The following is an 11,575-nucleotide window of genomic DNA, read 5'->3' on the forward strand; positions in this document are numbered from 1 at the left end:
AAATAGATTTTAAGGGTAATATGGAAAGCAATCAGCTAACACTTTCCCCTACAATGAACTAGGATGGGATGAATAGGGGCGGTCACAGACACACTAGCTGGTGTAATGTCCCAAACATTGGGAGAGATGAGGGAAGTGATTATTATAAGGACTGCGGAATTTAGTGGCTGTTGCTAAGTACCACTGATTGAAGGATGAAAGAAAATGACAGACTCAGATTTATTAACCAAGAACTGAAAGGAAAGTGTGAGAATTAGGGGACAGGGAGCTTCTTAACAGGTTTTAAAGAGACTCTAATCTCCTGCAGCCAGAGGGCAGAGGACAACCAAAAGATGAGCACAAGGCTTAACCAGATGAATGGCAGAACTTCAGAGAAGACTGAATTCTCAGCCTAGGCCAGTCTCCTATGTCAAAGTCAGGGTCCCCATGGGGAATGAGAGGGATCCTGAGAGCTGGGATGAGATATTTGGGTAGATTCAAAAGAGAGCCTTAGATCTCCAGTTTCTTCTGAAACTTCTGGAGCTTACAAAAAAAGTCCCCCCTCACTACTTTCCTGAAAACTATTTAGAGGCATCAAATGAAGCAGGAGCTTGACCTCCAGGATCTGCTGTTTCCATGGCCACCACCTTCATACTTAGGATCAAATCTCAGCATAACCAAAATGGGGGAGGAGGGCCTGCTAAGGGAGGAGAGAGATGATGTCAAGATTGCTGTAGGATCTGGCTAACAAGTAAAACAGGAATGGGGGTGGTTTGGCAAGAGTGAGGAGGACATGCAAGGAGAGGATTCTCTGGGTACCAGATCAAGGTGAGTGAAACCTAAAGTTAAATAAGGGGGAGTTTACTGATATGAGGACACTCTGCCATAACCTTTAACAAAATTTAACATCCTCCCAAGGGCCCTAGGCGACAGTTCTAATACTCTGCTTAGATTCCTCTTAAAATCTTAGAAAAAGTGATAGCTTACATTCAATAAAGTTGAGATGTGATTACTGTAGTGGCAAACTGTGGAGAAAGTGATCAAAAGGCTCAGAGAAGAAGACATGTAGAATGGGTCTAATCTTACTGGCTGACCACTATGGGGTCAGTCCTGCCTGGAGGACAGTCTAGTTTCCAAGGTGAGAAAGAGTGCACTGGTGAGGGAACACCAAAATCATTGAAAAGCTCAAGATGCATGTTCTTTGTGGATGACACTGGAAAACAGAAGATGCCAATTCATATCTCAGCTCCCTGAAAACATTGGAAGCAGTGGTATCCCAGAGGAGCAAAGGCCAAATGGCAACATCTAACCATCAAACATAAGATGGGCGTCACTTCAATAACAGGCAGCAAGGATGCAATGGCAGCATAGATCCACAGGGGTCTATGAAGATAGCTCAAGGAACGTGGTGTTCTTAGGGCAACACAGATGGGCAACTAACAAAGGTATACTTAAAAGAGATCAAGAATATGGGAGGCCGAGGCAGGAGGATCACTTGAGCCCAGGAGTTCGAGACTAGTCTGGGAAACATGGTAAAACCCCATCTCTACCAAAAATATTAAAAAAAAAAAAATTAGCCAGGCATGGTGGCACGCCTGTAGTCCCAGCTACTCGGGAGACTGAGGCATGAGAATCACTTGAACCCAGAAGGCAGAGGTTGCAGTTAGTTAGCCAAGATCCTGCCACCGCACTCTAGCCTGGGCGACTGAGCAAAGAGAAGGACTCCATCTCAAAAAAAAAAAAAAAAGAATGAGAGAGAGAGATTAAGAATAGAGGAGCAGAGCTCTCTCCTCCCACTGCCCAAGATGCCAAAAGGAAAGAAGGCCAAGGGAAAGAAGGTGGCTCCGGCCCCTGCTGTCATGAAAAAGCAGGAGGCCAAGAAAGTGGTGAATCCCCTGTTTGAGAAAAGACCTAAGAATTTTGGCATTGGACAGGACATCCAGTCCAAAAGAGACCTCACCCGCTTTGTGAAACGGCCCTGCTGTATCAGGTTGCAGCGGCAGAGAGCCATCCTCTATAAGCAGCTGAAAGTGCCTCCTGCTATTAACCAGTTCACCCAGGCCCTGGACCGCCAGACAGCTACTCAGCTGCTTAAGCTGGCCCACAAGTACAGACCAGAGACAAAGCAAGAGAAGCAGCAGAGGCTGTTGGCCCAGGCGAGAAGAAAGCTGCTAGCAAAGGGGACGTCCCCACTAAGAGACCACCTGTCCTTCGTGCAGGAGTTAACACCATCACCACCTTCGTGGAGAACAAGAAAGCTCAGCTGGTGGTGATTGCACACGATGTGGATCCCATCGAGCTGGTTGTCTTCTTGCCTGCCCTGTGTCGTAAAATGGGGGTCCCTTACTGCATTATCAAGGGGAAGGCAAGACTGGGACGTCTAGTCCACAGGAAGACCTGCACCACTGTCGCCTTCACACACGTGAACTAGGAAGACAAAGGCGCTTCGGCTAAGCTGGTGGAAGCTATCAGGACCAATTACAACGACAGATACGATGAGATCCGCCGTCACTGGGGCGGCAATGTCCTGGGTCCCAAGTCTTTGGCTCGTATCGCCAAGCTCGAAAAGGCAAAGGCTAAAGAACTTGCCACTAAACTGGGTTAAGTGTACACTGTTGGCCGGGCGCGGTGACTCAAGCCTGTAATCCCAGCACTTTGGGAGGCCGAGACGGGCGGATCACGAGGTCAGGAGATCGAGACCATCCTGGCTAACACAGTGAAACCCCGTCTCTACTACAAAAATACAAAAAAACTAGCTGGGCGAGGTGGTAGGCACCTGTAGTCCCAGCTACTCGGGAGGCTGAGGCAGGAGAATGGTGTGAACCCAGGAGGCGGAGCTTGCAGTGAGCGAAGATCTGGCCACTGCACTACAGCCTGGGCGACAGAGCAAGACTCTGTCTCCAAAAAAAAAAGTATACTGTTGAGTTTCCTATACATACAAATAATTAAAATACAAATTTTCCTTCAAAAAAAAAAAAAAGAATAGAGGAGCAGAAGCCTGGGGTCAGCAAGCCCAATGGAGAAACACTATCTCCTGCTCAGTGCCCAGGCCAGAACTGATTCTCTAACCAGAACCCACTGACTAAAGGAGAAGCTGAGTCTCCAAGAAGTTGGGCTCTGCACCACCATGGCAAGAATATACTGTATTGATTCTCCCAGTCTTTCCCAAGACATCCTATGACTACCTGCTCAGATAAACATATATCAGGGGAAGGGAACTACTCAAAGTACCACCATGGCCCTCCCATTGGAGTAGTGGTAAATGGTGGTTAGATAGTCAATGGAGTTCTCACCTAGTGCCATCTCACAGCAGGTTTCACACATGCACAGACCCATCTCATGGTCGTTTCCTTGGTTCCTAAATGCATATTTGGAGTAGGCATACTTAGGAGTTGCAGAAAGCTCACATTTGTTTTTTTGACCTATAACATAAGAACTTGAAGTAGGAAAAGCCAAGTAGATGCCCCTGAAACTATCTTCTGGCCAAGACAGAAAATCTAAACAGTATCAGCCCTGGAGGGAGTGGCAGAGATTATTGTCACCCTCAAAGACTTGGAGGACTCAAGAGTGCTGGTCTTTGTTATATATCCCCTTTTAATTCAATAGATTCTCCCCCATACAAATTGAATGGATGAAGGTCCTTAATGGTTAACTGCTATAACTTAACCAAGTAGGAGCCCCAGCTGCAGCTTCTGTACCAGATGTGGTGTCTTTGCTAGAGCAGATGAACACAGCTTCAGGACGTGGTATGGGGTCACTGGTCTGCCATGAAGGAGGATCAGAGGCAGTTTGCATTTGCATGGGACAGACAAAAATATAGATTTATAGTTTTGTCCAGGGCTATGTTAATTTTCCTGCTCCCTGTCAAAACAGAGTCTGAAGGTGCTGTTAGGTGACATGAAAGGCTGCTAGCTTTAATAACAAGACTGAAAGTGCCTGTAGCAGGGCTCTGTAGTAGGCCCAGGCTTCAGCACGAGCAGCCTTGCCACTTTGGCCACATGACCGAAAAGATCTCTCAGCACTTAGGGGTGTCTGTGGTGGAGGAAGACAATCTGTGGAGCCTCTCACAAGTGCTAATAGAAGACATTTAGGGTTCTGGTGCAAGACCCTGCACTCTACAGCAGAGAACCATAGACCGTTTGAAAAGCAGTTCCTGACATGCTTCTAGACCCTGGTGGAAGCTAGACAATGCCAGACTCAACAAGGCCTAAACTGCATGGGTCTTGAACAAGCTATTATAAAATGAAAATGGTATATTCGGGATCAGGCTCAAGAGAATCCAGAGGGCACAAGAGCTTGGTTCATGGGTGGAGTGGCTTTATAAGTTGTTACAAGTTGAAAATGGAATGTTTCCATACAGCAGCCCAACTCAAAGTGTCTCAGGAAGAGTGGTGAGGGGAAATCTCTCTGATGAATAGATTCAGATAATGCACATCAGCATCCACTTTGTGTGGAAAGAGAAGTGACCCAAGATAAAGCTATATGAGGGCTCATGAGCAGTGGCAGATGGCTGAAGGGAAATTACAAAGCATGTAATTTTCAAGTTTACTCTTGATTCAGAAAAGTGGTGTATGCTGGCTTCTTTATAATGTTTATATTATTAGAGAAGAGAAAAGCCCATTTCTTGGTGTCCCTAAAAACAAAAGAACAAGTTACAGTTGCATTCCATCTTTGCCAATTATTCTAGTTTATAAAAAGGGAGTTAGGACACCTTCCCTAACTAGGAAACAATTGCAAGTTTATGTCCACAGAATGACAGCCTTTGAGTCCACCTTTCTCAAGATGGGGCAGAATGGGGAGCTGGCTCTTAACTATGCAGACTTTTGAAATACAAGAAGTAACTTCAGCAGCAGAAACTGAAAAAAACAGCATAGTTAACAGTTATTTTGATCTAATATTATCTTGGTTGGAAAACAAAAAAGACTTCCTTGAAAAATCTTTAAGTTAATTTTTGTACACTGTTTTAATTTATATCTCACTGTTATATAAAAGAACCAACTAGTGAATTCAGGTCTGCCATCGAGAACATTAACCCTGCTCTTGCCAAGTGTTCCTAAGATAGCCATGTAACCAACAAAGCATCACTGCCCAGAGTGCTTGAAGAGCGCCTACAAATAAATAGGATAAAGTAAACCCCAAAGAGAAACCAAGCAAACAATTCACAGAAGACGAAAACCTGAAAGGCTAAAAAAACACTTCAAGAGATGCTCACCTTCAATACTAATCACAGAAATGCAAAGTAAAACAGTGGCAAATTGTTCATCATACATTACTAAGTATTGGTAAGGTTGTGAGGGAATTAGACTTCTCATTCAGTCCTGGTAGATGGGTAACCATTTTGGAGAGCAATGTGGTAGTACCCAGAAAGCTGAAGTTTGTACACCATATACAGATTAGAAATACTATGATACAAGTGCACAAGAAGAACTACACAATAAGATTTTAGTCATACTGTCATAGAAAAATAGTGAAGCAACCTAAATATTCATCAATTGGGGACTGAAACATAATTATGATACATTCCTAGATGGAAACTACATAGTGATTTACATGTGAATGAGCTAGTTCTACAAGCATCAAAATAGGGTAAGTCTTGAAAACACAATATTGAATAAAAACAGCAAAATACTATTTATTTAAACAGCACTACAGGCAATATTGTTTGTGGATCCATATATATACCATAAAATTCAAAAGCATGAAAAAGAAATAAGAACCAACCTCAAGAGAATAGTTAGCTCTGGGGTGGAACAAAGAGAAGATTCAAATTCTATCTGTAACTTTTTAATGTATTTTTAAAAATCCTACAGGGCATGGTGGCATGCACCTGTAGTCCCAGTTACTTGGGAGGCTGAGGCAGGAGCATCACTGGAGCCTAGGAGTTCGAGGTTACGGTGAGTTATGATTACACCACTGCATTCCAGCCTGGGAGACAGAGGAAGATCCTGTCTAAAATGAAAATAAATATTAAAAAAAATCTGAAGTAAATATGACAGAACGCTAACATTTGTTAAATGTTGACAGTGGGTAGTTTTATGTTTGAAATGTTTTGTCATTTTAAAAAAATAGTCAATTCATTAAATTAAAACATACAATGTAATAAAGCAGAGGGAGCACCAGTCCTGCAGCAGGGCGGCTATTCATCATGGGCTAGGGCAGATGGGTGGAGGGACTCAGGAAAGCCAGCGGGGGCCCCCAGCTCAGTGTGGGTTGAGAGCTGTGGCTGTGGAAATGAGAATGGCACAGGGAGCAGGTGAACTGCAGGGAAAGTCTCCTGGCCTGGGTTGGATAGGCCTAGGGTGGAGGAGGAAGGGCTTCGGCCCTCGCCTTGGGCTGTCCGGGTCCAGCCAAGTCAGGGCAGGTAGAGGGGAGGGCATGTGGGCTGAGGGTCAAAATTGCACAGCATTAGGTGTTGGGGCACCCATGGGGATGCCTCCCTTCCCCCTTCTCCCCCCAGCCCCTGTGTTGCTCTCCTGCCTCCTCTTTTTCCAGCCCCCTTCCCTACACAGAAATGGTCTTTCCCTTTCTCCAGCTATCCATCACGGGCACCTCTATTTTGTCTATATTATAGTACTGGTGTCAGCATTAATTTCTTTATCCTCCTGCCTCAGCCTCCTGAGTAGCTGAGACTACAGGTGCACATCACCACTCCTAGCTAATTTTTTATTTAAATTTTCAAGTTAAATTAAGTTTTAAAATGTTTTGGCTTCCAATTCCCCCACCCTATTCAGCAGCTGTTGAAGGAAAAAAAAGGGCTTCCCTTTTAATACCTCCCTTCTAAGACTTTATTTCACATCTTTTCTAATAATAATAATCCACTAAAATCAACTGTGTGTCAACTATTGTGTGGGCTCGGTACTTTACAGAAATGATTTCATTTCATTCTCATTTTTAAAACAGTCAAGAAAAAGAAATAACCCAATGAGAGAGTTTAGCCCCTTGCTACGGGTTATCTCCATCTCATAGATATAAAACTGAGGTTCAAAAAGGTGAAGTCACTGAAATAGGGTCCACAAAATGGCCCAGCAGAAATTTAAATTCAGCCAGCTTCTAGAGCTCAGCCGCAGGGCTGATGGAACCATGGGGCTACAAGGGAAGACTTGTCCCTGGCCAGAAGTCTGAAGGGCTCTGGAGCATACTATTTTACTTAGTGTTATAAGTTTTACGAGTCCTGTTTTCCTGTAAATTTAGGACTTTGTGACTTTTCAGTATAAGTGCTTAGATTATTAGATTTTCTACAACAAAACCGAATTTTATTTGGAAGGCGTCACATCATTCTCAAATATGAAAAACTATATTGTGGAAGAACATCAAACATCTAATCAACCCATTTCAGTCTCTCTCTCTCTCTCTCTCTCACACACACACACACACACACACACACACACACACACAGTCTCTCTCACAGGCACCCACACTTCCGGATCTACTAACCGAGATCAGCAGGCTAAAGGGCTTCTCAGAGACTCCCCTCAGCATTAAGGATGCTAATTGCTACTCTAGCAGTTACTGGAAGATCAAAGACCCGCCCACAGAGCAGAGCTGCGTTTCATCTTCCACAGACCAAACACTAATACTGCCCATCCCCCGCCAGCCTCTGCCCTCTCAAGCTGGCGGGTTGGACCAATTCCCTTTCCTCTTCCTCACATGATCTCCCCGGCCCCTAAAATAGCTCTGCGCCAGAAATAAACACTCAGAAAAATGCTTGCGGAATGAATGGAGAAAGGTAACTTCACTATCGTTATGATTCCCTTCTAATTACGACTGGCTTGTGGAAGGATGTGCTTGTTTGTTTCTGGTAGCCGTTCAGAAACCCATCACAGGGAGTCCTCCCCAGTCCCTCTCCCAGGAGCGGGAACAGCAATTCTACAGCCTCATCACCCTTCCCTCTGGCACCAAAGGCCCTGGGCACACACCACGAATCCCCGTCCCACACTCTGGGTCCCAGCCCTCATGGGCTGCGTGGTCACTGGGCTTTCACTCAGGAGGGTTCGAGTTTTGCTGGAAAGCAGCTCTGTGGAAAAGGCTTCCGCTTTCCTGGGGCAAAGCATCGCCCTGCTGGGGCTGGCACAATAACAGGCAGGGGGAGGGGGTGCCACGCGTGGCAAAGAGGAGTCGGCACAACCAAAGAGGCCCGGTCACTCTGATGGTGTCAACTGTCTGGCTCTGAGATGGCATAAATGAGGCGACCCTCCACACTCCAGGAACTTCAGCAAAGCTCTTCCTAGTTCCATGGAGGGGAATGAGACCGAATGGCAGGACAAGGAGCCCCTCAGTGTAGGGTGAAGAGATGGGAAGTCTCAGACAAGAGACTTCCTGAGGAGCCTGGCTCAAGGGCACTGTGATGGGGCATTATTGGTGGAGCAGGTGTATCGGTGCCCCTCCCAGCAGACGGACGCCCATGCACTGCAATGGGTAGCTGGAGTCTTCAGTTAAGAAGCTGCCCAGCACAGAACTGGGTCCCCCTTCATGCCGTGGTCTGCTTCCTCCCCGATCTCTGGACAAGGAGCCTCTTTCCACAGTCAGGGACAGCTCTTACAGCTCTAGTCACTAATGAAGAGCAGAGGCCTGGCCCCACATTCACACTCCCTGTCCTGGGCTCCTGGAGTGAGCTCAGTTCTGTTCTCAGCTCAGCTCCCGCTGCCAGCTCAGAATCTCTGTGTCCTGGGGGTCCACAGGTTTCCCAGGCCCTCCTCATCATACTGAGCCTCCTCATTCTGTTCCTGGCCTACAGCGATTTCCATGTCCTCCTTTCGTTCTTTCCTTTCTCCCTTTCCTTCTTCCCCCAATCCCACCTTCCTTTTTGCCTTGCCTTGCCTTGCCTTGCCTTGCCTTGCCTTGCTTTGCCTTGCCTTGCCCTGCATTGCCCTGCCCTGCCCTGCCCTGCCCTGCCTTGCCTTCCCTTTCCTTTCCTTTATTTCTTTCTCCTTTTTTAAGCATGGTTCTCCTCCATGAAGAAACACTCCTCCAGAAGTGTTTCTAAACCCATCCCCGCCTTTCCACATCTAGCTCAGTTCCTTTGGTTCAAAGTTTTTCTCCCTGGGCCCATTATCAGTTTCCTAACAATTTGCCAATTCCCACCTCTGCTCTCGCAAATCTGTTAGGGAACCACTGCCAAGTGCAGTCTTCTCCAAAAGCGGTTCTGTTCATTGCATGTCCCTACTCCAATGCCCTTGATGACCCCCATTAAATACATTACTATTTAAGTTGTGCTGAGGATCCCCAAGTGGAGGTATGTAAGTGAAGTATCAATCCAGAGTTCTAATTTGTGCAATTTTTCTCTCTGGGCAAATGCACTTGGCCCACCAGGGCCAAGTTGCAGAAATGTCCTAGGAGACTGACTACAAGATAGGAGATAAATGAACGGGTGTTGGCCTTTGGCCACCAAGACTGAGAACCCTTAACCCTAGTAACCATTCCTAGGTAAGGTGCTCGGGGGAAAAAATGTACTCCCAGGGGTTAGAGATTCAGGATGCACAAGTTTCTTCTAGGAACAAAAGTTGCAGGATATTTGACTATAATACAGTGCAGAGTCACCTAAATTGTCTTCCATCTAAAAATCCCTCAAATCTACCATCCCTTTTAGTGCCAGCTTTCTGGGCTAAAAACTGACAGGATGAGCAGGATGTGGTGGCACATGCTTGTAATCCAGCCACTTGGAAGGCTGAGGTGGGAGGATCACTTGAGCCCAGAAGTTTGAGTCCAACCTGGGCAACATAGTGAGGGAGACTCTGTTTCTAAAATATATATATATATTTTTTAAGTGAAGGGATAATAAAGTCAAGTGAAAGCTGAGAAACATCCAAGCTGCTCTCGTAGAGGTGATTGTCAGACCCTGGGTGTTCCTCTGCCGCAGTCAGCAAGATGACAGAGTAGTCCAATTCTCAGCAGCCGGAAAGTGCCTCAGCACTGCAAGCCAGGCCCCTCAGAGTCAGAGGAAAGACCAAGGCTGAAAGGAGACAGAAAAATGCATTTGCTGTAGAGTTCACCTGTGAAACATGCCAGGGAGCCCTTACACGGAAAGGCAAAATTATAGGGAGGCACTTTTCTAGGTGTCAGTTTCATTCTAGTGACAGTTATCCCTCATTTACATATTCAGGCGGATAACCTAAGGGACGGTAGATTACAGCTGACTCATTTGTAAATTGAACAGAGAAAGTCCCTTCTCCTTAGCCAGCACTCACATTTGGCCCCTAGCCGTCAGACCAAGCATGAACTGTTCACCTCTTGGTGAACACACCCCAAACATCTCTGCCATTGCCCTTTTGCTCATGCTATAGTCAGCTGGGTGCCCTCCCTTCCTCCACTTCTCTGGCCTTCGTTTTAAAAATATCACCCGTCCTTTAGAACCCAAGTGAAATGCTACTTCTGACATGAAGCTTTACATGATTGTTTCAGTCCTAAATGATTTTCCTCTCCTGGGTTCATGTGGCCATTTCAACTTGCATTTTGTTTTCCACCACATCCCACTTTGTGATGGAGCTATTTGTGCAGGTCTGAGGGCACCAGTGACTTGCGGGTGGCTAAACCCCTGTTCTTATTGTTCTTGGTCTCTTAATGGTCTTTCTTTCTTTCTTTCTTTTCTTTTTTTTTTTTTTTTTTTTTTTTTGAGACCGAGCCTCACTCTGTCACCAAGGTTGGAGTACAGTGGTGCGATCTTGGCTCACTGCAACCTCTGCCATCCAGATTCAAGCAATTCTCCTGCCTCAGCCTCCCAAGCAGCAGGGATTACAAGCGCCTGCCGTCACGCCCTGCCACCATGGCTAATTTTTGTATTTTTAGTAGGGATGGGGTTTCACCATCTTGGCTAGGCTGGCCTTGAACTCCTGACCTCATGATCCACCCACCTCAGCCTCCCAAAGTGCTGGGACTACAGGCGTGAGCCACCGCACCAGGCCTTTACGGTATTTCATACTCTTAAATATACTTTCCCTCTTAGAATTCTTATCACTTTGGCATCTGTATAGACATCTGGGATCTTGCCTACCTGACTTCTTCTCAGTTTCTTCAGGTAACAGCACCCTGATTTTCTTTTGAGGAACCATCCCTTTCCCAACTTTCAGTCCATGTGAAGTGTGGGTAGAGTTGATGTCAACCTCTAGCTCAGAGTTGGGCATCTAGCCTAAGTCAGGCTAACAATAGTCACACCCGGTGTGGTTGCTGGAAGCAATGGAAGAAGGACATTTTTTACTTTGAGTAGGATGTAAACCTGAAGCCTCTGCTGGTGACCCAATCAGGCCACCACATGGGAAGATCCACCTGGCACAGAAGTCCATTCAGGAGACAGAGCTGAGAGATGGGGCGAGAGGCCATTTCCCAAAGAGATGGATGTTTGAGCACTTGAACCCAGGCATGTCTGACCAGTCCTGATTTCAGGCTATAAGGGCCAATAAATTATTCTTTTTTGCTTATATCAGTTGAAGATAGATTTCAGTAATGTGCATTTGAAAGATTCCTAATTCAGCCTCTAGTATACTACACTCTCCTGCCTTTCCACCTACCTGGCTATTCCTCCTCAATCTCCTCTGCAGACAAGTCCCCCTCTACTCAGACTTTAAAGGTCATAATCCATCAAAGACTGGTCCTAGTCCCCCTT

General features: G+C 46.0%; 1 pseudogene; it reads left to right on the forward strand.

The window, feature by feature from the left end:
• Positions 1–1,783: 1,783 nt before the first annotated feature.
• LOC702978 (large ribosomal subunit protein eL8 pseudogene) lies at positions 1,784–2,584 on the forward strand (annotated as a pseudogene).
• The last annotated feature ends 8,991 nt before the right edge of the window (positions 2,585–11,575 follow it).

The sequence above is a fragment of the Macaca mulatta genome, chromosome 4, assembly GCF_049350105.2.
Source record: "Macaca mulatta isolate MMU2019108-1 chromosome 4, T2T-MMU8v2.0, whole genome shotgun sequence".
In the NCBI taxonomy this organism is placed as follows: domain Eukaryota; kingdom Metazoa; phylum Chordata; class Mammalia; order Primates; family Cercopithecidae; genus Macaca; species Macaca mulatta.